This window comes from Podarcis raffonei, chromosome 2, assembly GCF_027172205.1.
Source record: "Podarcis raffonei isolate rPodRaf1 chromosome 2, rPodRaf1.pri, whole genome shotgun sequence".
In the NCBI taxonomy this organism is placed as follows: Eukaryota; Metazoa; Chordata; class Lepidosauria; order Squamata; family Lacertidae; genus Podarcis; species Podarcis raffonei.
This window is the reverse complement of record NC_070603.1, coordinates 67,423,002-67,450,666: the sequence shown is the minus strand read 5'-3', so window position 1 is coordinate 67,450,666 and position 27,665 is coordinate 67,423,002. Positions and strand designations below refer to the sequence as shown.

The 27,665-nt window shown below is 41.4% G+C and overlaps 1 long non-coding RNA gene across 1 annotated transcript in view; it reads right to left on the bottom strand.

Moving 5' to 3' along the window:
* The window catches only part of LOC128408019 (uncharacterized), a 72,346-nt gene that overhangs the window by 43,795 nt on the left and 886 nt on the right, over nt 1-27,665 (bottom strand). The window contains exon 2 of the long non-coding RNA XR_008328954.1: nt 24,051-24,258. This is a non-coding gene — a long non-coding RNA (uncharacterized LOC128408019). The remainder of the gene's footprint in view (nt 1-24,050; nt 24,259-27,665) is intronic.

Below are 27,665 nucleotides of genomic sequence, written 5' to 3'. Positions count from 1 at the left end.
GCCACCCACCCTGCGCAGCATTCTCTCTGCTATCCACATGTCACAACAGAGGGCTCAGCGCTGAGTTATTGCCAAGAGCAACATTTCCCTCCAGACCTCAGAAAGGAAAGGAACCATATTAGAAAATTTATCGAGTATTTCGTTAGATCAATATGGGGTATGATTTAGGAATCCCTGCCTAGGCTCTTTAAATCTATTTAATCAAACCAATTAATAAAAAAAATGCAGAAAGTTGAAGCGTCTCCTCTAAGGTGCATCATAAATATACTCCCTTTACTTAGGCTTTTGATCGTAGCCAGGTAATTAACGGCTTTAGTTAAGTTCGAGTCATTCCCTCATGCTTGCTCCTGGTCATAAAACGCCCAGGGCTACATGTAGCTCATGGATTTATTATGTTTTTCTTGAAGCAAGAGCTTCTCTCACTCCTTTTCCTTTATTTCACTTTATGTATCCATTGCTTTTGCAGCTGTCCTGTCAGCCACAATGGCTGATAGGCTTTGTGTTCAATGCAAAATTGACTTTCTGGCTCAGCAATAAGCATTCCTCCCCCACCCACCCCACCCCTCCTTATCCTCTTTTTTGGGGACAATGCATAACATCCACCTCTTTCTCTCCCATTCCCATAAATATAAATGAAAGAATATGAGATGCTTTGCCAGAGTTTCCTGATGGAGCCATTGTGCACGCCAAGCTTGGCCCAGTGTTGTTAATCAGTGGGGGGACATCCTCACATCAAGGGGAATGAACTCAATGGATCAGTCTCTACCTTCCTGACCTAGAAGCAAAGGGGATGAAATGATATCCCCCAAGAGGCCTCAAAGGTTCCTGGATCTTCAGCTGTAATACTTCCAGCCTGCCAAGAAAACAAGTGAGGATGTTGCCAGCCCATCAACAGGAAGTTGGGGGTGGGGAGAGCGAAGCGTGTTCCATGCTTTAGGGAAGGAAGCGACGAGAAAGGGAGAGAGAGCATTCCTTCCCAGAGTATTTAGAGGCAAGATAGGAGTTTTTATCTCATTTTGCAATCAAGGAAATCCAGGCTTAGAGAGAGGCAAGGCAGATGAATGGTTTCCCTCTCAACTCTCGTAACGTATATCAATATGTGAAGAATGTTGGCTATAACTCTTGGTATTCAGTGCAACAAAATAAATAATACAGAACAGCAGGAATTGGTTAGTTTGTAGGAATGGGTGAACTGAAACTGAAAATGTTAACAATGAGGAGGCCCCACTGTCTGCTTCCAATAGAGAGTCAATATTATTTCACTGAAAGAAGAGGTGGGGAAACGAGAAGTTAAAGCTAATTTGATTTATCCTTCCAGGAAGAGTCCTCTATGAGCTGCACCATCACAGATAGGTGGACTGTGACAGCTTTCAGTAACTGAGGATCGGGCCCCATGGTCAATTCTAATATGGAATAATGCACTGTTTTTACAGAGCAAAGCATATTAAGAGTCAATTTAGGCACTGAAAGAAGCAGAGCTTGTGGTAGCTCATGCTTTGAATTTCCCACTTAGGATATAATCAGGTCCCAAGGGGGGCTCATAGAAGTACAACTGTGTGTCGGGTGGCCACTTATGCAGAAAGAAATGCATCACCCAAAAAGAGGGCATGGATCCAGTGTAAAATTTGTATGGATGCAAATTTGAAAAAATAATTTGAATAGAAATACAGTACCATTCATCATAGTGGGGGAAACTGACAAGTTGACCTTTGTGCTTACTTAAATCTGCAGTTGAAGATGCTAACTTTTGAAGGCCCCTACTGTCCATTCTGGTGGTTCTTTAAACCAGATCTGGACCAGCCAGCCCTTCAAATAGAGGACTCCTTCTTGTAGAAGACTTTCCACTGTAAAGTAGGACACGTGACCATCCAAAAAAGTAGAGATGGACAGCAGCAGGTGTTCTGCCTTGACAGTCAGTTGCTGGGAATCACAGGTGGGCAGAGTGCTGTTGTACTCATATCCTACTTTCAGGCTTCCCAAGGGCATCTAGTTGGCAAAGTAAGAACAAGATGGTAGACAAGATGGACCAATGGCCTGATTCAACAGGCTCTTCTAATGCTGCCTAGTCATAGCCCTTGCTGGTCCCTTGATTCAATCAAGTTACATACAGGCTTTGTTCTATTTATTTATGAGATATTGTACCCACCTTTCATCATAAGGTTCAAGAGCAGGTTACAACAGTACAGCATATAGTTATGAAAATCGTGACCATTATAAAAACGGATAAAACTAAATAGAACAGAACAGTATGATTTCAGCAAAGGCCAGAGTAAGAGTTGTAGCGTTAGCATATGGCGAAAGCCATACCACGAAAATGCCAGATGCATTGCTGTGGGGAAGGAGTTTCACAATTTAGGGACTGCCCCAGAGAAAACCTCTAAGCCAACGTTCATGGTATTTCTGAGGGTACTTCTGAACTACCAAGACAGCCCCCTCTGCAGATTTTAACACTCAATAAGGTTGGAAGGAATGGGGTCTTTCAGATCTTTCAGACATTCAGGGCTTTAAACACTCATGTGAGCCCCTTCCATTCTGGTGCCCAGAAACAAAGTGGCACCACCTTAGCTTTCTTATTACGTTTCACTATCCCACTATCAGATCATGAAGCAATTTACAAGTAAGGAGAAGTGCAATAATAAAATATATACATACAAAAACATACTAAAAACAGACTTAACTATAATATTACTGATGCTGCCCAAATGCCCAGGAAAATAAAAACTTATTTACCAGGTGCTGAAATGATGAGAAGGTTGGTGCCAGATGCACCTCTCTGAGGAGAACATTCCATGCATTTAATAATGAAACAGCACAAATATGGTTTTGTTGAGTGTCTTAGACATTCTACACTGGCCAGAAAATGCAAAAGGTTGGGTTCAGTGGTTTCCCTTTGTGCACAGAAATATCTTTGTTCCAAGGGCTTTTGTAAATGGAAGGAGGGAAGCAATATCTACTGATTCTCCCTTCTGTATGCAGCCCTATATACCGTCAGAAATTGGTTCAAGAGTGTTGAGGAACACTCTGGAATAGCTTGGGAGGCAAAGGGGTAAGGGCTGCAGGAGAAAGGGGTTTGTGAAAATTGCCTTGCATTTCTGAAGAAATGTCCCATCAATAACACTTGCCAGCAGTGGCACACCTGTTTTGAAGCCATGGCTCTCCTCTTGCCTAGCCACGCGTGGTCTTGAAACGATTTGTTCTTTTCAGCCAGAAACTGCTCTACTTACATTCTGGCAAAAACTTTCTTTTTAAATTTCTGTCATTCCACAGTGAAAGGAAAGGTTATCTGTTGTTGAGCTACCAGTCCCATCATACCTGACCCCTGGCCACTCTGTCTGGGGATGATGGGAGTTGGAGTCCATCAGGAGGGTCACCACGCTGCCTATCCCTGGCCTAAGCAATATTGTGGTGGCCATCAGCAAACAAGCTCTACTTCTTTCTCTTGCCCAGCTTGGTACAGAAACCTAGAACAATTGCCTGTCGCAGCCCTTCTGCACTATAAGTCATGGTCGGCAATAGGGACAGGAGAAGGAGCCTTTTGAAAGCAAGACAACAAATCCATAGCTTTTAAATTATACATAGCTCTTATCCCACAATTAGTTTCTAATTCAAAAAGACTGCAGACAGTCAGACTCCTATGTAATAATCCATGAGATCGGATTCACATTGAACTGACAGGCTTTGAAGAACAATGTAAAAGGAATGCAAGAAAATCTCCAATCCTTGAGCTTCATCAATACACACCAACAGAAGATTCCTATTCCAATTCATCTCATATTGGCAGCTTTCTCCGAGTAAATTTACACATTTTCTTCTGAACAAGGCAGTAGGTGGCATGATTCTGGACTGTACCAAAAATAATAAGAGTAGCATAATTCATATTAGAAACTCTCTTTCCATTTCTTCTTAGCACTCCTGATGTTTACTGAGGCAGGATCAGGAATCTGCTACCAGAAACCTTTTTACATGGTTATCTGATTCCTGACTGCTAAGAAAGAAACGGGGTATTTAAAATATGAAATATGCTATGTGTTAATTGCTCATTAGTAATTCCCTGCTTGGCTGGTTAGAAAGGTATATCCTGCCCATCAAAAAGGTGTTTCTAGGGGGGAGCAGCCATAGCTCAGCATGCAGCAGGTGTTAGAATTCCTGCTCCATGATTGCAGTCATGGGATTGTTGTCTATCACATGATGGTATATGTTTTGACTCCACAGAGTGGAAAGTGACAGAGACAGGATGTTTGTGTTACTGTGTTCCGTGAAGTGGGACTATTGTCCTTTGTTTTTTCCTCTTTGCTGTCTGATGCTAGAGAGAGAGAGAGAGCCATGTTGCAGTGCTCCGTGTATGTTTATATGTAAATAAAGTAGATTAGCCAAAATGCTGAGTTGCTGAGGTCTGTCACGCAAGCTGAAAAGACTCTGTGGATCCCTAAGTGTGCCGATGTCTGTTGTCATTGGTTGCTGTGATGTTCGGGCAGAAGAAAGCTTCTGAAGCTCCCGATCGACCAGGAGGGAGAGAACATGCCAGTCAGGCATGTGTCTCTACCAGTGCCCTACTCGAGTGTAGAACGAGCTCCTGACAGCAGGTACATGGTTCAATTCCTGGCATCTCTAGGGCTTTTGCCTTGTACATTGGTAGTTCATAGTTACAATGGCACATGTACTCTCTAAGTTTTGCTTCAGGATATCACCAATGAACAAATCCGGTAGCTGTTATAAAGTGTCTTGAGTTTCCAGAAATTCTATATTTCCAAGGCTGGGTTTTTTCATTTTCATGATTTCCTGACACACACCTTGCTCCCTGTTGATGTGCGAGAAGTATTACAATGTCTGTTACATAAGTTTTTCTGTGCACCTAAATGTATGTTTGGTCTAATCATTAGTCTCAAGAATAACCAACACTATAGTTCTGTAGGAATTGAATGTTTCTGAACCATTTAGTTGGCTCTGCATATGCCATTAGCAGTGAATAAATTTTTGCAACCTCATTGTGTCTGGCAAAAGAATTATGTACTGGACAAAACAGGGCAGCCCACTCCAGCAGGATCCCTGCTGACCTGGACTTCTCACCCGTCTTTCCTTCAGGGCACACAGATCTCTCAGGTAGCTTCAGGAAAGCTAGAGAACCACTTCACTGATGAGGTTTACATTCACATCCCCTCAGTTAACACAGGGCATTTCTCATGCAGCTTTAGAGAGGTAAAATTTTGATCAGCCTTGACTCCTTAGAGAACTGGGTGTTCAGATGTTCGAAGTAATTATGGAATGGTGATGCCTGTTTTTTGCAGCTTGAACATGTGTGTCATCTTCTATCTCCTTCAGATCTTCCTTTCTTAATGAATATGACTAAGTTTAGACCATTAATTGCAATTGGTCTACTTTGAGCAAAACTTTGTTGAATGCCACCCATTGTCCTTATATCACTGAATTTGAGGTGTTGTATATAACTGGTAAGCAGGTGATAGGGCAACATGGATTGCCAGACTTATATTTATTTATTCTTTCAATAAATTTCTACACTGCCCCTAGTTATAAATAACCTCAGGGCACATAGAGCACGTATGTGACGCCATGTCATAAAGAAATGTGATTGAATGATACCAATAGATTTTTATGTGTACTTTCAAAATGTTTCCACCAATTATACTATATTTTATCCTTTCCAGGGGCTTTCCAACTTACATCTTTTTCAGCTGTCCTTCTCCCAACCTTTTCTTCCATATCATTGATTTCCAATTCCAAGTCATTTATAATATTACTTCTAATGGCTGTGAAAAGAAACCATTTATATTTACGGCATTATGAGCCATCAGTCTGGACCAGGTCACTTTTCAAGAGATCCTGATCATTTTTTCATCATCATCATCATCATCATCATCATTCTTAATATTAATACTTGCCTGCTTCTTGCAGGTTTTGTAGTAGCATTTTGCCTCTTTCTCCAAATTTCTGTAGAATTGTTTTTAATTAACATTATACATTATTGGGTCTATGTATGCCTTACATGTTATGAGATACATTCTCCCAAAGTCTTTGATCTCTGTTTCTTGGTTTCTGTTTCTCTATATCAAGGTGATCCAAAGGTGATGCCATAAAATTTCTTTTCACTGAAGTGATAGGATTTTTTTTTATTATTATAGAGTTAATGAAAAAAGTTTATTTGTGAGAATTCATGTATATGACACTTATAGCATATAGATCAGGGTTTTTTTTTTTTGTTTTGTTATCAATTTCTTAAGTATCCTGTTTGAAGAACTATTTATCTTTTCCCATTTTATCCTTTATCAGCTTCAAACCTACAGCTTCCTCAGCTATGGTAGCTCCACAATATACTCCTGTGTGCTTGTTTCAGAATACTGCATTTATGTTTTCCTTTTTATAACAATATTTTAAAAAAAGATGAGGGTTTATAATATTGATTACATGTTGATATCATTCATAATTTAGGATGCAATCCTATGGTTCATGGAAAGGCAAAAGAGGCTGGTCAGTTGGCAATGCCAGAAGAGAATGTGAGTTTTAAACACACACCATAGAGTAAGAATCGGGCTGATCTCTTGCAAACTTGGTCCTTGTCCTTTGATTGAAGATGAGGACCAGATTCTTCTTTGTCTTGCAAAGGAAGGCGTCGTTGCACAAAATATCAAGCTCTCTCATTTTATCAGTATAATGGACAGTGTTTGATTCTCCAGAAATACAATACCTAGGAATAGTTCTAAAATTCAGGGGGGAAATGCAGCTCTCAGTGCGTAGAAGTGGGCAATCCCCTGTTATAGAATTATAAAACAATACACAGTATTTGTTTATAGGTATCTATCTATCTATCATCTATCTATCTAGTTATAGATATGCAAATAAATACATATGTAAGAAGATATTACATACTAAGCAGTCCATAAAATTATCCACATGCCATAAATATTGATTACGGACCTAGTGCACAATAAATCAAAGGACCACAATCATTAAATCAAAGATTTACACTAGTAAAAGAGCAACAATGCAATTCATCAATTCCCTGTTACAGCCAATGATTAATTAGGCTTCAGTGTGAAAGCTTAGAAGTTGGGTTTGGAGATGAAACCAGATCTGGGGGCACATTTTGTGACCTTTTTGTCCCCTGTGAAAATCTTCTATGATAGAAAGTTAGGCAATGGGTGACTAGAGGAAAACATTGCACCCTTCAGTATACATTCAGACAACCTTGCCCTGAACTCCCCATATTGCCATTTACCGGTAAGTGGTAGTGGCTCATCTCAGGGCATGGTCTGCTGATGCCACCTTGTTAAAGCCAAGCAGGCCCAGCTCTAGTCAGTACCACAGTGGAGAACCCCATCTATGTTGCCTTGGGATATAAGTGTATTAAATGAGCCTCTTTCCCATTGAAGCGCCCCTCTGGCCTCAGTGGCATCCTTACTTTGTCATCATTGTTACTAGGAAGGTAAGAAATCTGCAGCCAACTGGGTCTACCCTGCCTGCCAGATTCCCAGAGGAACCAGCACTGAGTGGAATACACACATGCAAGTGTCGTATCCCCACACTTGTGCCATTTTCACATCCAAATGGATATGCCATCTACTGAGACTGGTATTTACATATTCTGCATTGGGCTGGCTAAAATATTATACTGAGTCCATTCATTTCCATTTAGGATGTGACATACAGAATGGATGCCAAACCAGTATCAGAGCTGTAATCTAGCACAGCATGTTCAGAAGGTGGCAGCATTTTATATGTGGGGAGGGGGGGCTAGGTTAATTAGCTTCACCCACATTTTCAGCTCCATAGTCTCTGGACACTAAATCATCACTGACATATTTAGGTTGCCATTTGTTATAGGGGGAGGGAAATTAGGTTTAAACCTTTGCCATTAACAAGAAGTTTTTAAAGAGCCCAGTACTATACTTTCAGTGGGACTCACATTTTGATCCTTTCTAACCTAAGAATCTGATAACTGATGAGATCTACAAACTGGGTTGCTTTAAAAAAGTCTAGGTCCTCCCAAAGCCCAATTCATCACCCATTGACCCATGGTACATGAGGAAGCACTGCTGTGACCAGTGACAAATTCAGGCACCTTCGATTCTCCTAATTCAAAAAGTTCATGTGTCCACCTGCAACTAAATTAAATTGTGCCAACCAGCTAATATGACAGAAATGAGAATCTTATACAAATGGGATAATGGAAATTGCCTCTTTGCACATTATCTCTTCAGTAGCAGTCAGCTGGGAATTTTTCACATGAAGGTAGATGGGTGCAGCATACTAAAAGAAGGAAAAGCAGAGCAGTTGACATGGCTTATCCCCAGGAACACTGAGCAGAAATGGATCCTTGAGCACTCAGGAGAACTTTGCAAGGAAGTCCATCGCCGCCACCCCTTCCCTGTTCCCCTGACAGTTGCCCTAGATCCAAACCACATAAATAAACTTGCCTCTTGGACAGCAGCCCAGTTCTGATTGTTTAGAATAAAGGCTCCATCCCTATTCACAAGGAATCCAGGAGGCTCTTGAAGTACGCACCAGTGGTGGCTAATCTTCCCTATTTCCCTTCTGAAGTGCTGAGAACAATAGTGGCTGGTGTGGTGGGACAAAATCACAGAGCTGCCACAGGATCACTACAGCTTGCCTGGACAGGGCAGGGCATGGCAGGGCGATGGCAAGGCTCGGGCTACAGTGGCAAGAGTGCTAAATTGCCTCCATTGCCGTCGTTAAGTGTTATTACTCAGTCCCTCCCTACATTCTGATGTCATTCTCAGGGCAAATTCACCAAATGCCAGGCAGTTATTCCTCATTGTGAAGAGGATAGTGGGGTAAAACAAGTTTGCAGGAGGATTTATTTATTTATTTTACCTCACAACTACCCCTGTCAATAGGCAAAGTGAGGCAGCAGAATTTGCACATCATTTAAGGACAGTAAGTTGTCAGTCATGACATTTAACATTTTATCTTTGGGGCCAGCTGCGTCGTCTCTTCAGAGCACAACTTGTTGGTATCGGGGCCTATTTGTTTTATTTTGTTTTTTTAAACTAGCAAATTTCCAATTTTAAGAACAACATTTACAAAACAATAAAACGATTGCTAAAACAGCACCCGTACTAAAAGGCTAGCAAACCAAGCAGAGCACAGACCATAACTATCAGACTCCATTTCCAAAGGATTTCTGAAAAAGGCAAAGCTTTCGTCGATATCAGGAAAGCCAGTAAGTAGGGAGGAAGCTGTTCACATCTCTCTTGGAAGAGAGCCCCAGAACATTAGAACGTCCTATCAAGAAGCCTCTACTGCTGGTAGGAGCTACTTATTGAGGCATCATTATTGCAAGCACAAGAGAGGGCGCTGCATGAGTCACTGCCACAACCATCTCACTCCTGCTCTTCATCTCTTCCTGTGGCCTCTCTCCCTCTTCATATGCTGTCAGTGCCACCTTTCTTCCCTTCCTCTGTGCCTCCTCCCTCCTCATCTCACTCTAGCAAGGCCCTAAAGGAGCCTTTCTCAGCTTGAGATATTCTGCATGGGCTGACCAGAATAGTGCCTGTACTGCCCCCAGTTCACAGCAGTGACTAAAAACATTGCCTAATCTTAGGAGGCAAGTTTAAAGTTACAGCAACTTCAGGTTAATCATAAGGTCTCAAGTAACAAGAGGGTCATGTAGGAGAAGTGGGAGGTAGAAAGTAAGCTACAAAGCTGTAGAAGTAAATGACCCCGTCAGTTTTTCTATCTTCACGGAAGCCAAGGGGTTCATATATGGTTGCTGTTTTTCATTCAGTGACATTAGAGCATGCAGTTGAATTTAAGGGTATGGCTTTTGTGAGTCAATCCAACCTCATTCAGTTGAAATAAAAAGGTGCACTTTCAAATCTGCCTCCATCAAGATATATAGAAGGACAGTAATGAATTACTCCCAACAATCTCAGCCCACTCACATCTCCAGTTAGCATAAACAAAATGCTCAGCCAGTGCTACAAAAGAGATGCTTAGAAGTTAAAAGCGCCCTTTAAAGTAAAATTATGTTGTACATCATCCCAAAATTTAATATGACTTTATGCACAATAGCAACATGCCAGGTAATGCAAAGGTATTTCTAAAATAGCTTAATAATAGTTCAATATTCTCCCCTTTAAAATATGAAAATGTATGTCAAAAAAGGGGTGTAATGTAGCTGCATCTTGTATCCATTGATGGAGGTGATTTACATAGATAGCATTAACATGCTATCATCATTATCCTATCAGTCTTCTGTCTAACGCAGATGTCTTGAGACAGAGTTCTCAAAGGTAAAAAAAAAACACCCCAAAGCAACATTATGGGAAGTGGAGTACTGAAAACCAGAAAGGGGAACAGCAGAATTTCAATTAAGTGATTTTTCTAAAAAATAAAAAGATGCCTGGCTCCCCTTAAATTTAGCCAAAGAATCAAATGATAAATAGGAGACATACCAAATGTTAGTTAAGAATATACTACATGCAACCAGAAAGAAAAGTAATGAACAATGCGCTTTCTTGCTATTAGATGGCAAGGAGCAATAGAGACGAGTATCATCAACCTACTGGTGGCACTTTATTACAAAACTCCAAATGACCTGCCCCAGAGGTTTAATGTAGATATTCAATAACAGCAGGGACAATAAAGGACCCAGTGGGACAACATAGGCCATAAGTTGAGGTGTCAACCTGCAGTCCTTAAGGGCCACCTTCTGGACACAACTGAATAGGAGGAACTAGAACCACTGTAATGTAGAGAATACTCTAAATGTCAACCAAGGCAGCTAGTCCAAGAGGATAGCATGGTCAATGGTACCAAAGGCTGCCAAGAGGCTCAGGAGAATGACAAAAGAATTCAAAATACCAGTGCATAGTCTGCTATATGAGAATTGTGAACCAGAGGTGGCCATTGTCTATGCAGATCATTCCCCCATGCAGAAAAGTATGGGTAGAGCTCTATGCAGCATTCCTCCCAAACCTGTAGAAGCACAGGTTGCGGCCATAAAGTTGCCGAAATCTTATTATGAATGCAACATCTTACCAGTTATTAAAAATGAACTGCAGACCCAGTAGGAATAAGTCCTTGTGAGATTATATCCACAAATGAACAAAATGGAAAGCTTTTTAACATGGGCACAGCCTTCCCTTATATTTTAGTGTGAGGTTTGGAGACTCCTGCATGAAAACATGATATGACTTTATATCTAGAGAATCTAGTGCTTCTAGTGATTTCACAATCACAAGTTGGAAGTAGTGAGGGTCAGGGAGGTAGTATCTTTGATCCAGTCCTTCTCTATTATTAAAAGCATCACCAATATTGAAATCTCATTCCATGTCTATACATTAACTGAGGCACAAATCAGCCAAAGTTAAGCACTTTTCATTTCTTTTAATTTACTTACTTTTCAACAGAACTCATGTCTTATTTCCAAAACGACATTAATACATAGATCTTACTAAAACAAGAAAACACAGTGTGACATGTTGAGCATATACTTACATAAATTTTACTGTTGCATAATAGCTATTTGGTCATTGGATATATATAATATACTTTAAAATCTTATGGTGCATTATGCATCTAACATCTACCTTAATATTTTTTCATATATTATCATTCCTATGATCGATCCCAACTTCCTCTAATTATATTTTTGTAAAAACAGGTTTGATATTTTGATATAAAGCATTATTGTTGCAAAAATCAATAAAATTTATAGTGTCCCATTTCTGTCTTCTTCCTTTTCCTTTTATTTATTTTTCTTTATCTATTTTATTTTATTTATTGATTTATTGATTTATTTAACAGAATGCATATACTGCTTGTTTGTAACAAAACCTCTAAGCAGTTTACAAGAAACATTAAAATTATCAATAAAAATGTTTAAAAACAAGCGATTAAAAACATTTTTAAAAGTAAACTAAAAAGCGATTAAAACAAAACAGCATCTACATGTCTGGAGAGACTTGCCTAAGCAAAAATGTTTTAAGCAAGTTCCAAAATAAAATAAAATAAATAAAAATCCAGCAATGAGGGAAAATATATGCTTAACTTGTCCTTTGAAATCATTTGGCCCTAAAGTACTTAGCTCACAGGTGGAGAACCTGTGGCACTCCAGATGTTATTGGACGCCAACTTGCATGAGCCTTAGCCAGCATGGTCATTGGTAAGGGGTGATGGGAGCTGTAGTCCAGCACCATCTAGAAGGCCAAAGCTTCTCTATCCATGGACTTGATCATCCTCTCCCAGTGTAGTGCCCTTTAGACATTTTGGGTGACAATTCCCATAATCTCTGACCATTGTCCATGTTCATTGGGGCTGGCAGGAGTTGTAGACCAAAACATCTGGCAATTACCTTTGTTGGGGCAGGACCATGTTCTTGATTATTTAATTAAAAGCTCATACCACCAAAATAATAGCAGCTAAAAGCAATAGCAGCATAGTGTATTTTTTTGTGGGGTGTACTGGATCTGACTTTCCTTTGAAGCAAAGGCATGGCTAGTCAAATGCTTTTAAAAGATCAAGACCCCATACTTCCCCGAACTGCAACTTTGTAGCCCTCTCTCTGCTTTCCTAAGCGAGGAGCAAACAGATGTCATTGAAATGACAGGATCCTGTGACAGAAATGACAGCTTCAAAAAAATGAAATGCTATGAGACTGACAAGCATTTCTACAGACTGCTGTGACAGTTTATGCTAGAGCATTCCTAAAGAACAATGATCAGTTTCCTAAGGCAGTAAAACCTGTATCCGAATGATGATTTGAGAGCCGGGGTACAAAGTGAGCTATGCATTCTAATGCACAAAGAATGCAGCTGGAAGTGTCAGCCTCTGCCGACTTACTCTTTCTAAAACACAACCCTAGCCACTAAACCCTGACCAACTCCCCAGATTGACCACAAACCTGAATGAAGAACAAAAGAAGAACCTGCTAAATCAGGCCAATGGCTCATCTAGTCTTGCATTCTGTTCTCACAGTGGCCAACCAAGTGCCTATGGGAAAACTGCAAGCAGGACCTGAATACCTCTCTCTCATGGTTTCCACCAACTGTTATTCTGTTCTCCAACCATGGAAGTGCAGCATTGCCTCCCTGGTCCATAAAGGCAGAGCACAGCCTCAATTATGGCTAGTAGCCATTGACAGACTTATTGTCCATTAGGCTACTGCGCTTGAATGTTTGTAACACGGCACAATTTTCGTTTGGGACCTTTGTTTACTTTTCTCCCCAAACTTCATCATCAGTCAGCTGCCTTAAACAGAAAGCCAATCCCTCTGGTACAAAATTCATAATGTTTCACATTCCCTATTCCAAGTAAAAAGTACTTAAAAAACAAACAAACACCTCACAATTATAGGTGCTTCTGAAGAAGCTGGATACAAGAAGAAGGCAATTTTATAGCAAAAATGTTTACAATATTAAAGCATCTGGTGTTCATTTACATGTTTCAGTTAATACAAATTTGCTGCAATAATGTGTCAAAACTGCAATTATCACTTTCTTTTGGGTGTTGTTTGAAACTACGATCAGTTTTCCAGTATTTTTCAACCCAGTTTCCAAAACGGCTTTCTGTTCTGACTTTTACTGAAGCAGGAATCTAAAAGGGAATGGATCTCAGAGCTCTAAAAAGGGCACAGCATTCTGCAAGTTTTCATTTGCTGCAATGGATCCTTTGCAGGAGGGGTTATCTCTGCCTTTTGTAAACTGTACCTAGATACTGAATCAAATTCAGCCATCCAGTCAAGATACAAGCCCTTGTCACATCTTACTCACGTGTAAAGTAATGGCACAGTCATACCTCAAGTTGAATGCACTTCAGGTTGAGCGCGTTCAAGTTGCGCGCCGTGGCAACCTGGAAGTAACGGAGCACATGCGCAGATGCTCAAAATGACATCACGCGCATGCGCGGAAGTGGCAAAACGTGGTACACACACGCTCAGACGCGCCGTCGTGTCTTGCGTTCCATTTGGGATGCAAACGGGGCTCCGGAATGGATCCTGTTCGCATCCCGAGGTACCACTGTATTGGGCTATAACATACAGTTCTTATATTTTCCATACAGTAGTATAAAAGAATTCCGAACAGTAGATATACAAAACTATTTTGCATTCTCCCTAAGCTTTTTTATATTTCTATTTTCTCACAAAATGCTGAGAGATGAACTAATCTCTGCATAACATAAAACATCTCTGTGTGCTTTCTATTAATTAGAATATTGCTTTAAAACGTACTTAAAGTGATAGTAACTTCCTTTGTTTTTCTAAGGGCATCAGAACTATCCCCACTATTGTGCCAATTGTTTGATCAACATCCTAGGAGAAAAAAGCCATCTCAAGCACATCTAGATTTACTATATACTGGAATTCACCTCACGCTTTTTAGTATCACTGATAAATATCTCTCCCTATATCAACCTGTCTGTGCTGAAGACCATAGGGATGGAGCGCTCTTGGTGGGTCTGATCCCAGCTGAGGTGCGCCACTAGGGGCATGAGGTACTGCCTTCTCTGTGGTGCCACCAAACCTCTGGAATGATCCCTGCCCGGGAAGTGCATCTGGCTCCATCACTTATGTTCTTTTCCAACAGCTGAAGACACACCCGTTTGCCCAGACCTTTGGAAACAGCTAGTCACATGTCATTTCTATGACTGGTATTCAACTAAGGAGGCTTCCACACATACTATTTATAGTGGAATAGTTGCTGTTTGGTCCAACCTTCTTAAGAATGAATTTGTAACCAATGGTCTTCACCTTTGCTCACATGCCACTATTATCAGGGAGTGAGTGCAGGGTTTTCCTTTCTGCACTAATGGCAGGCTCTGCCTGAATTTAGAAAAAGTCAGTGGTGGCAGTCAGACCCCTAAAGGACCTTTGTGTTCCTTTGGCCAGGAAATGTCAAAGTTATGAGCATGTGCATAGGGACAGCCCTTTTTCAGTGGTGTGAATGGGGTTGCTTTTGGAGGCACGGCCATAATGCAGCCATACCCGTTTTCCCTGGACTTGCAGCAGATTTCTCATTCTGCAGCAATGCAAGCCTTGAGTTGATTGAAGGAAGAATCATCACACAGGAATGTCACATATTGTGACACAACGTATACTGCCTGCTAAAACCGCAAGACATTGCAGATAGTATCTTATTTTATTTTATTTTATTTTATTTTATTTTATTTTAAAGTGCTGAACAGCATGGTAAAATATGGATATAAGAATAAAAACAGATTTAATTTGTCTGAGGCAGAAGAGCAATGGGAATGTTCAAAGTGCCGTAGTGGCACATGGGACTCTGCTGGGGGAGTTTTCTTCGAGGCAAGAATGCTAATGCACACCATATCGTTGTTATTTGTTCAACGTTCTTCCCCTCCGCCCCTTGGGGTGAGGGAGGGGACTGGAGGGGAAAGCCTGTGGTCATATCGGCTAGGCTGCATGTTTGCTCAGAAATGACTTCTCTCCCTTCTGGCTGCGCTGCAGATTGTCTTTCAGGTTAAACAAATTTAACAGACAGGATTCCAGCTCGCTTTTCTGTTTGGCTTTTGCTTTGCAAATGGAAGGACAAATGCGCCAGCGGTTCATATCCTGCCCAAGGAAGGGTGCGAGTAAATTCAGCATCTGTGTTGACATTTCAGCTTCTCAGAGGTTAAAAAAGATAAAGGAGAACGGTAGGAAAGGTGACAATCTAATTGTTTGGCTTTACAAAAAGGTAATAAGCAGAGTTATGAACCCAAGAGCGTCTTGACGTATATCCCTTTTAATAATGTCATGTGGTTTTTAGCTCCCCTTACAATTTACTCTAAGCACATGGCTAATAGGTGCAGACCCTCCAAGTGTCCCTATTTTCCAGGGACAGTCCCCGATTGTCAGAAGCTGTCTCAGTTTCTGATTCGATCCCAGAATGTCCCACTTTTCCTTAGGACGTCCTTATTTTCATCAGAGAAATGTTGGAGGGTGTGATACTTGTATCGTTTTAGCTATACAAAGAACGTAAAAGGGGGAGCCCAGCTGCATCATTCTATTAAAGGCCTATCTAGTCTGGCATCCTGTTACTCACAGTGGCCCACCACCTGTCTAAAAGAAAAAGAACAGAAATTATAATTTGAATTAGTGGTATGGTACAGATCCTGCCTGGAGTAACTGGCAAATGTTTTGAACCAAGTTCAGAGCAGCAAAATGAGGAAAGGAAAACTCAGCAAACATATCTTTTTAAATGTTATGGAAGATCTGAAGAAATGCAATGGAATTTGCTATCACATGGTATAGTGACAGTCCCTTGCTTGGATGGATTTAAAAGGAGATTAGAAAATTTCATGCGGCATAAGACTATCAGTCAATGGTGGTCATAGCTGCTATTGTGTTGGCCAAATAATGAAGCAAATTAGGTGATTCAAAGTCTTTCTCCCCTCCCATGTCAAAGTGGTATGGCAATAAAAACCCTAAGTTATCAGGGCCCCACACAAAGCTTTGTGTCTCCCAGTTGTTCTCTGCTTATAATTCTATGTTTTCCTATATCCGTCAGCTTTGCAAGAAGTGAGGCTGTCTAAAAATGTGAGAGCACTGAAAAGCACAGGGAGCCGGCCTGTGATAACATACAGCAGCACGGGATTTATTTATTTATTTAAAGTTTTTAAAACTTCATTGATTTTTTTTAAAAAAAGCTTACATTGCTGTTATTTGGCTGAAAGCAAGCAACTCCCCTCCCTAGAGCTCTTCAGAACTCCACAGGCATCCTTCTAGACAGCGTTGGGGCTACTGGAGGCACAAAATAGCACCGGAAAAGCTGGTATGAAGCTGCAGTGTTTGAAAAATTTTACAAGGGAGAATACACACCAAGCGGCCACCTCCTATTTATTTTAAGATAAGAAAGTAAACAAAATGAAGATTATCCTCATGGTGTTATGGGCACAGCTGAAGATGGGGCTTTTGCTCCAAAGCAAGTCTAGACCACAGGTAATCAATATGGCGCCTCTGCATGTTGTTAGACTACAGTTCCCACCAGCACCACCCATCATAAATGGTCAGGGGTGATGGGAAATGTAGTCTAAAAGCAACAAGAGCCCCCTCACATTGGTGACCCCTGGCCTTGACCAATCGTATACATGTCTACTCAGAAGTAAGTCCCATTTCATTCACTTGGGCTATGTGGGTATAAGTATGTGGGTACAGGATTGTAGCCTGAGCCGGTTGTTGATGCTTCAACTAATCATTAGTAGGTGGTGGTTGGCATCACACAGTGCAAAGCACTTTATTGTGAATTGGTTACTATTCATGTGTGTGAATTTTTGTTCCACATTGCGCTTGAGGAAGTTTAAAAATGAGCCTTTCTCCCTCTTAGGACTATGTTTAATAGCAGAAGTATAAAGTTAAATTTTATGTCTTTGGTCCCATAGGCATAGAAAATGAAATTTTAAAAGTCTCTTTAGCATAACCCTGCTATGCTGGGACCCAGACTGCCAAGTGGCTTACATCTTGCTTTCTAAATAGAGAATTATTTCCAATTTATCCAGATGCTGATGGTTTAAATAGAGCTACTGCTTCCTTTCAAGCACCCCAGCCACTGGCTAGAGAAATATATGTATATATATATATATTCTTCCAATTCCAATTGCTGGCTACAGTTCCAAGACTACTCTGCTAATGTGCATATAAATAAAAACTGGGGGAAATGCTTTATAGCAATAAGTACAGAAGACATTTCTGCCATCCTGCATGAAGACAGCTTGATACATTACTGATAATATCCATAGTGCATTTCAATAGACAGTCTGGAGGTTCAAGGCTGAACATTTCTGATACCAGAAACATAAATTTTAGTGAGGGGTTTGGTTTGGGGGGTTTTGTGATTGCTTCAGGAAAAGCATGGCAATAATCCATTACCATCACTATAATATAGACTATGCCAACCAAACACAAGACTACTCCAATCTAGTAAGTCAGCTGCCTGTGGGCTGGACTGTTCCATGTCCTTCTGAAGCCAAAGTATTTTGCATTTATCAATATTGTCCACATTGATCACACACGCGCTTTTCCACCACTGAGCTTAGAGCTGTGTGCCTGTATATGGGTCCCCCCACTCTTTATCCTCTGGACAAATTAGTTATCCTTGCTCAAAAGCAGCCAGTGACCTTAGTGGTTGACTGAAGAGTTGGCCATAGATCTTTCCCGCTCTAACCACTACAGCCACATTGCCTCTCAACTGTATCCACACTGAACTGCAAGAATATATGCAATTTTATCTATGAACGAACTCCCTTCTAGCTTTCATTGTAATCCCATTTACAATGCATGAGAACGAAACTCATTCAGATCTTGCATTGTTGGCCTGCAGGGTACGTTCATATAGAAATTAAGCTTCCAAGCATTTTTCCCCCTGCCAAAAATTCCCAGGAGTCTTCCTTAACAGCTATTAAAAATGCTACTAAAAGAAGAGTGCACATTTAATAGTCCTAGGGAGCCTAGTCATCATAGCACTTCATGCCTGCAATGTACAAAGTCGGAGGGGAAAACTACTGAGGCCCTGCTTTGCCAAAATGAGCAAATGCCTTATCTCATAGGAGACCTTTCAGGAATCCCATGCTCTCCTTGACTCAGCAGCAGCAGCAGCATTTTCCTCTATGCACAAAAATTATCCTTCAAATGTAATGCCAATTTAACTTTACGAATTGCATTTTTTCTATGCAACTTTTCCTCCTTATTTTTTCAAGTGTTATTAGCAGAAGACATTTTATTCTTCAGTGAGATACACTCCAGTCTCTCAATCACAGATACAAACTGACTATATTCTTGCTATAGCCATTTTCCCAAGAGACTATTGTAGGCATGGTTTCATGGGAAATTTAAAAAGGAAAAAATGGGGGGGTCAACTAATCCATCCATTGATCTATCCACTCACCCATCCATTGTATCGTCAAGCACACTGTCAATTAATTGCCTGACCCATTGGCTTATCCATTCCTCATGTCGTCCATATATATTACACAGCAGTGTTGATTTTCCTGTTGGGATCCATCTGTTCTTCACTGTGGATCCATAAGCTTTCTCATAAACTACCAAAGTCAGTCACAACAATTCTGTTGATTTCAGCTGGACACATCACAGAATTTGCTGATGACACATTTTTACAGACATTTTAATGTCTGGTGAAGAGCCTGCAGGATCAGGCCAGTGGCCCATCACAGAAGCCCACGGGAAGCCCACAAGCCTGACCTGAGTGCAAGAGCACCTTCCCCCATTGTTTCCATCAACTGGTATTCAGAAACATACTGCCTCCAACTGTGGAGGTTGAAATACCCATCAGGGTTGGTCAGGAGTGGTCCATTTCAGTGCCTGAGGTGCCACCCCACCCCCCGAGCTCTCATCAGAAGCCAGCACCACCACTTCTCTTCACTTCTCTAGCATTGGCAGTGGTGGGTGGGGCACCCATAGGAGTGCTGCCCCATGGGAGGATGCTGGCCCTGGGCTTAGGAGCCATTGGTAGCCTTACCTTCAATTAATTTGCCTAACCCACTTGTCAAGTCATTCAGGTTAGACAAATATTATTTAGGGCAGGAACATGGAAAACGTATGGAAAACCATAGGCAAGCTTTCTCTAACAATAGCTTGCACACCAAGCTCAGCTGGTGAACGGTACTCCCAGTGGCGAATCTTGGGGTCTCAAATCTAAGCAGTGCCAAAATCCAGTGGCTCTCACACTCCATAGTAAGTCAAAGTTGCAGCCCCAAGGCTCCACGCCCAGTACGACTGAACTGGTTGCGCTCTCCTGAATCCACCTCTGTTACTCCATGCCAATGATGCCATTTAAGCCTCTAGCTACAACGCTGGATCAATAAGCACTCAGTCTGTGAATCTGGTCCTTTAGGGCAGCCTTCCCCAACTCCCCAGAAGTTTGGCCATCCTGCTCAATGGCCATGCTGGCGGAGGCCGATGGGAATTGCAGTCCAAAACATCTGGAGGGCAATAAGCTAGGAAATACTACTTAGGGGGAATATAAAGGAAAAAACATGGTTGATTGTCACTGCATATTGATGACACCCAATTCCAAATCTCATTCATCAGTTTCAGGGAGACATTAAAACATGATGTGATTGTACCTGAATTAAACAGAGACTCGCCCAAATATGCTCACTCATAATATTAATGATGCTCTGAGTCCATTAAATTTGAAATATTATCATTACTCCTCTAAATTTTGAGATGTTATCACTACTTCGGAGCAGAGAGATATGGGCTGTATACAGTATAGTTCCCTTATACACTATTGCTAAATGCAAAGGCAACAAGGTGTATGATCAGCAGCAACATGGAACAAGCATAACTTGTGGCTAAGATCCCACTTCTTCCCTTCTACATTCATTGAACTTGTAGATGGGATGCCCTGGTTTGCTGAAAGGGTGTTCTTCCATTAACTGTATGATGGCTCTGGAGTAAATGTGTATTCATTTGCTGGTGTCATTATGATAGATTGTTGTGGATTTAATTTGTTCTGATTACATTCTGGCTTTGATATTTGTGCTGGATTTTAATGATCACTGGCTGCATTCTGATTTATTTATTTTCCAATGGAAAGTCAGGATGTAAATGTTTTGATACATAAATAACTGGGTAACAAGGAAACTAGTAATTATTAAATGATTGGCATGTGCGTGCGCACGCACACACACAAGGTATTGGTTTTAAATCCAAGCCTTCAAACTTTCTACACTGCTTAAACTTAAAGAAAACAATTTTTCTGAAAGAAAGGAGTATTTAATGGACTTAGTGAAACTTTTAAAAAATGAACAGAACAGTTTGTGAGCCTGCTCAACTGCAGTGTTTTCCCCCTTTTATTTTTTTTATTTAAAAAATCCAAATTTGGTTATGCTGGCAGTTATATTCACAAGTGACAATTACTTTGACATTAATTTGATAGCTCAGCAGCCCAAAAGTGGTATGGAATCTACTAGTAGCTGGCAGTTTTCATTGTGCCACCCTGTCTACATGGTAACTGTCATCTTCCGTTCAGTATAGTAATGCTATCAGCAGACAGTCTTCTAAAAAAGTTATAATTTATTCCAAATGATTGAAGCCCCCATCCCCTTCTTTCAAGACATAGCACTATGAAGCAGTATTGATGACAGGTCGTTTAACACCAGTTCTCGGTGAGATTAAGTAGTTGTCAGACAGATATCATTGGAGACTTACGGATTGCCTTTGGAAATCATTCTGAATTGCTAACTAATGCAGGGACGTGTTCTTAGATGGGTGTTGATTCTTTTGTGTCCCAATTCAGATGCCTGAAACATCCAAGTTGTTTGTGCTCTCCAAAGTTAGCCACAAATGATTTGTATTGGCCACCACAATACAAATATGATTGTCCTGCGTGAGCATAATTTACAAAGGCAGAAGACACCCAAGGCTCCTGGTCTTCCATCTTTTATAGAAAATGTGACCTCTTCCCTATATGTAGCTAGAGGAAATGTAATGAAAGATGTTTGACTATGATTGACTCATTCAGCTAATTTATTCATAACCAACCCTTTATCATACAAGCCCAGGGTATGGTACATACAGTGGTACCTTGGTTTTTGAACAGAAAGCATTCCAGGAGTCTGTTCAACTCCTGCAACCGTTCGAAAACCAAAGCGTGGCTTCGGATTGGCTGCTGAAGCATCCTTGTAGCCAACTGGAAGCTGCAGAAGCTGCGCTGGATGTTTGGCTTCTAAAAATCGTTCGAAAACTGGAACACTCACTTCTGCAGTTTGATCATTCGGGAGCCGATTTGTCCGGGATCCAAGGTGTTTGGCTTCCAAGGTACAACTGTATAATCAGACAAAATATATATAGTTCATTGACTATCCTTTGGATTCCACTTGTAGCTGATTCCATATTTAACTACTTTGTGATTGAGAAGCCAAAGGAAAGCACATATTGATGTAATTCTTCTGACTGGCGCATGTCAGGGCTATAGGGAGTCATATCAAATCCAGACCTTGATTGTCTAGTCTCTGAACTACAGTCCCCAAGTTCAGTTGCTGCAGATGGAGTGAAAGTGGAGGCTTAAGGTGCAACAGAAAGTATAGCTTTGTTAACTAGGCAATGGAAGAAGTTCCTGATATTTATATAGCATTCTCACTTTCTGTAGGAGGGTTTTGATTCTTGAAGTCCTTGGCAGACTCATCAGTTGAGCTGAGGCATTGTAATATATTGTTCCCATTCTGGACCAGGCCCTTGATGTGGCAGCCCCTTCACATCATTCCAAGCATGATGGGCTAGATCAAGAAGCATCTCCCATTCTTTACAGCCATCCCAGCAAGCTGCCCACACTGAAGGAAATGAAGAACTCCTGCTCCATTGACTCAGTTCCCTGTTGACTTTAATATTGGAGCATGGGTGCCAACTCGATATTTGTTTCAAGGGGTCCCAGCCCCCTCAATGCTGAGGGGGCCAGTCGGGTATTGCACGCACACAACATCACACGCAACATGCATCGCAACTTCAGCGCTCAGCTCCACCAGAGCACTTGGCCTCCTCCAGAGGGCATGACTTTGCGCACATTCTGCATGTGATGTCACAAGCATGCAAAATGCCCATGATCTCTCTCTCTCTCTCTCTCTCTCTCTCTCTCTCACACACACACACACACACACACACACACACACGATGCACCCTGGACCCCCTCAATCTTGGGGGCAACCTGGCCCCTGTGGAATAATAGCACTGTAGAACTGGAATGCAAGAATCTTTCTCCCAGTGTGGGGCTTCAAACCCCCCACCCACCATGCTCTACTGACTGACGAATGCAGAGATGCCATCCTCCACTGAAAGCAATGGGAAAGCCCTATACAACACTTCCTGTGTATATCAGCCCACCCTCATGCACAAGGCTCAGTGGGTTGAATCCTGGTCTCATTCGCTGGATGTCAGAGGTCAAATATCAACAGTTTGATGCAAGTTTACCTATTGGATGACCAACACTCCCCTCCCCAATTCCATAACTGTAAAAGAGTGATTACAAAGACTTATCTGACAACAGTATTGTGCAATTATTAGAGCGGGGAAAATATTGCTGTGAGCTTTCAGTGACAAAACAATTACATCCAGACACTCTCATAAATACTGAGTTGGAGACAAAGGCTTATGAATGGGAAGAGATAATTGTTAATAAACAGAGAACTGGTTCCGTCATCATAATGTGTTCAGCGGCATTTTGTTTCAGATACAGGACTCCTCTTGTCATCCCTAGGGATCAGAAGCTAGTCACATGGTCTACACCAGCCTTCCAGGCATTTTGGACACCAGCTGCCATCAGCCCCAGGCAGCATGGCCAATGGTCAGAATGATGGAAGCTGCAATCCAATAGCATGTGGAGGATGCCCATTTGGGAAAGCTGGTCTACACCCATGTATGTGGTATACGTTTACAAGAAGCTGCATGACGTCTTTCACACTTGCACATTTCCAGGAGAACTTATTGCCGTTTCAGAGCCTCTCCTTTGAAAGTCCTCTTCCTCCATGCCCACCGCTATACCCTGCCCCTCCCTTACACTTTGTGAGACAAAGGCAGCAGCTTTCCCAAGCCCTTGACCAGCGGTTCTGCCAGATTAACATATCCATGTATATATATATTTATGCCGGCGAGAAGGAGGGAAAGCGCGACTTTGACTTGGTGCCTAAATTTCCTGCTTCCAAAGCCCAGCTGGATAGCAGGAGTTATAACAGAAAACAGCAGCACAATTAGTTCGGAGTTCTGTAGCTGTCTGCAGCAGACTGCTTGCTCCTATCTCTCTATAGGTGGTCTCCCAGTTCATCAGTTCATAAATAAGTAATTTGAAATGTGTTCCTGGGGGAAATTTCCCTCCTTCTCTCCTGAACAGACTGTACTCATCAGTTTTCCTGTTCTCAAGGTACCCGGTGTTCTCATTTATAATGGCCAGAGGAACTGTGCTGTTCTAATTCCTGCTTCATTACATCTCCTAATGCTTGTTTTCAACAGCTTCACAACTCCACATTTTCTTTATATATTGATAAAAAAAACTCTTTGCATATATTATTTATTGGCACTTTCATGTTAGCTTTACTGCTGATTTAAATGGAATATTTTTACATACCAAGTAAGTCTGTGAAGTTAGGTTTCTGGTCTGAGGGTTAGAGATTTCAATTTCCATAACGGCACCAGTCACTTCGAGAGGAGAACAGAACACCGAGGAAGCAGAATTATTGTTGCTGGACCATTCCCTTCCACTCTCATCTGGCGCCTTCATCTTGGGCTCTGCTGCCTTCCTGGGATGCTTGACTGCTGGACAACACTGGCCACAACTGGTAAAGGTACGAAGAAGACAGCAACAAAGGAATATATGGCATGTAGGCAAAAACAGCACATTCCCATCCCCACCTCTGCAATAAAGACACTGAAAACAGTGCACTGGGGCTATAGAGACTCTGGATTTTTCATGCCTTTTCAGAAGTGGCTTCAGTAGCTGCTGAAATACCTGCCTCTGGTTATCCAGATCAACTGAGTTGTTTTATTACTCATTGTCTGTGTGGGTTTGCACAATGAAGTCCATGTCTGCTGAGCAGCAGTCAAACAAAGCACCTGGATAGCTCAATTGGTTAGAGTATGGTGCTGATAACACCAAGGTTGCAGGTTCGATCCCCGTATGGGACAGCTGCATATTCCTGCATTGCAGGGGGTTGGACTAGATGATCCTCAGGGTCCCTTCCAACTCTATGATTCTATGAAAGGGGGAGGTCAAGCACCCTCGCTAAGCCACCACTGCTGGGTAATAATCAGGTTGGGGATGGGATCCCAGTTTGGGCCTTGCAGGCACCACATCTGTGGTCTCTAGCCTCTTCCGCAGAATTATCATGATGATCTGGACATGTACAGTGAGCACCCATGGAAAAGCCATGACTGTGCTTTAATTTTATGTCACCATAGGGCAGAGAATTTGTCCAGCAGTGTGGCAATTTCAGTAGCTTTCAGTAGTCCAAGAGTGGTATAAGCAGGGTATCATTTCTTATGAGGTGTAAGTTGTGCTTTTGAATAACCATTTGGGGGGCCTGAAAGTGGCTGTCTAATACGAAACACAAATTCCACAGTCATCAGGAATGCATTGAAGGGCCATAGAAATTTAACCATAGTATGTGAATACTAGGGCTGCAAGCTTTCATCATATTAATCCGTTATTTCCTCCTAATGTTGAGAAGTCGTGTGTGTTTATTGAATTTTCTCTTAGATTTCCTTCAGTATGTCAAAAAATGTACCTATACTGAAGTTTGGGGCATATGTAAACATAATCAGTCAATTTATCAATCAATTTAAAGGCAGGTGATTAAGCAGCTAATAATTCCTTAATAGAATCACAGTATAATCCTTTTTGTGCCTACTGAGAAGTAAGTCTCCTTGGGTTTTATGGAATTTAATGTCAAGTAAGAGGGTATAGGATTGCAGCCTCAGAGCCCTAGAGATTTTAAGCCTACAATTCTAAACATACATGCTAGGGAATAAGTCCCATTTAACACAGTCGGACTTACTTCTGAGTAGGTCCATGCTATGATTGTGGTGTTAGTTAAATGCCTGATTCTCTTTAAAGCATTGACTGTACCTTTAATTATAGCAACATATTTCAATGATGATGAACAATAATTTCTCTGCCTCTCTTTTTGTTCATTTGAGCTTACCTTCCAATGGGCTTGGTGGATATGTCAGCAACAGTCCTAATGATGATGTCTGTATTCACCTTAAACTGCATAGTACTAAGTTAGGGGTAGCCAATGTTGTGTGCACCAAATGGTGTGGAGAATAACTCACATCATCCCTGACCATTGGCCATCCTGGCTGGAGCTGATGGAAATTGCAATCCAGTGACATCTGGGGGTGCTATGTTGGTTATCTCTGCACTAAGCAGTAGTTAGTAGTTGCATAGGGGGAACCACCTTTTAAACAAGTGAAGAGGATGAAAAATCTGTGGCATATGAAAATCATTTCTAAGTCCCCTGAAAAACTGGGAAATAAACAGTAATAATGATGACTAGCATTGATTATTGTCACTAAACCGTCACTAAAAGGCTTAACATGAATATGGGAGTACAGTGGTACCTCGGGTTAAGTACTTAATTCATTCCGGAGGTCTGTACTTAACCTGAAACTGTTCTTAACCTGAAGCACCACTTTAGCTAATGGGGCATCCTGCTGCCGCCATGCCGCCGGAACACAATTTCTGTTCTCATCCTGAAACAAAGTTCTTAACCCGAGGTACTATTTCTGGGTTAGCAAAGTCTGTAACCTGAAGCATATGTAACCCGAGGTACCACTGTATTTTGCCTTTCCAGACAAATGGAAAAACAAAACACAGTATTCTAACCTAAAACAACAAAATGGGGTGGGGGTGGAATGAATCAGGAAGCAGAAACTGACTCAGTGATAAGCATGCCTCTTTAGCAGTACAGGGGTCTGTTGCGTTTTTCACAGAGGTAGGGGAGCGATATGACTTATTTTCAGGTTGCAGCGATTTTCACTTGAGATTAATTCAATGTGCGCATGCAGGGATACTGTCAGTGAGTGAGAGCATTGCACAATTGGCTCCTAACAAATCTTTTGGACAACCTGATTCTGAACATGCTTAGAATTGGCAAAAAAAAGAGCAGCTCCCCTTTTACACACATAGGCGTGCGCACACACACACACACACACACACACACAGCTCTTCTTTCTTATACCCCCAGCTCATCTCATTAGTATGCATCTGCTCCCTCATCTCAGTGCCTGCTGTTACCCCCACAGCACATTCTAGGCAAAGCAGGAGAATGGCTGATGGAAGAAGGAATGCGCAAGGGGTTACTTTGCCCCAGGACCCCTTATCTAAAGTCCTCCTCAAAAGAGGAAATGAGTTGATTTGCATTTTCCTACTGAAGCATGCAGAGTGGTGGAGGAAGGTTTCTTGTTACATTATACCATATTCCTGGGTTTGCCCCCAGGCCCTGCTCGCAGGCGCTCCACAGCTCAGAAAACACCTGTATGGCTCCCATTAAAATACACGCTTCAGACAAATCTTTTCAGAGGCTTTCAAAAGACATAGACTAATATTTTTCCTTGCTTGCATGTATTTTCTTTTTTCCTGGTGCCGAAGGCAGAAATTAACCATTTGATTCCCATGTTCTTTCTTGCCCCTCAGAAAATGTTCCTACAAAGACTTCGGCTATAGGCTGAGCCAAAGCAGATAACTTCCTTCTAAGCAAAACATTTGGGAAATGGGCTCCTAGTAGGGCTATTGTAAGGTGAGTCTACAATTTTACTATTTGCCGAAACTGTAACACACAAACACACGCTCACACACAGGGAATCCTGTATTCTTCTATAATTATATTTTCTTTTCAAAACGTTGCTGGAAAATTATCCCAGTCTAACTTTGCTCCAATTTTTGAAAGGTTTTTTTTTAATGCTTTAAAAAATACATTAAAACCAAAACAACTTTAAACACACACGCACACAAAGCCTGAATTTTTAAAAAGTGAAAAATGCACATTTTTGTCAGATTTTATCCTGTCAATGACAGATTTGGCAGTGTTAATTTCAATTAGTCTATTTGTACAAAATGGTGATATGCTCAATGTGTTGTTGCCTGTACCCTATTATATATATAATGAGTGAGAGTGGGAGAGATGCAGTTTGTCTGACCACACCAGGTGGCTGCACAACTCACTTTCTGCACAAACACTTAATA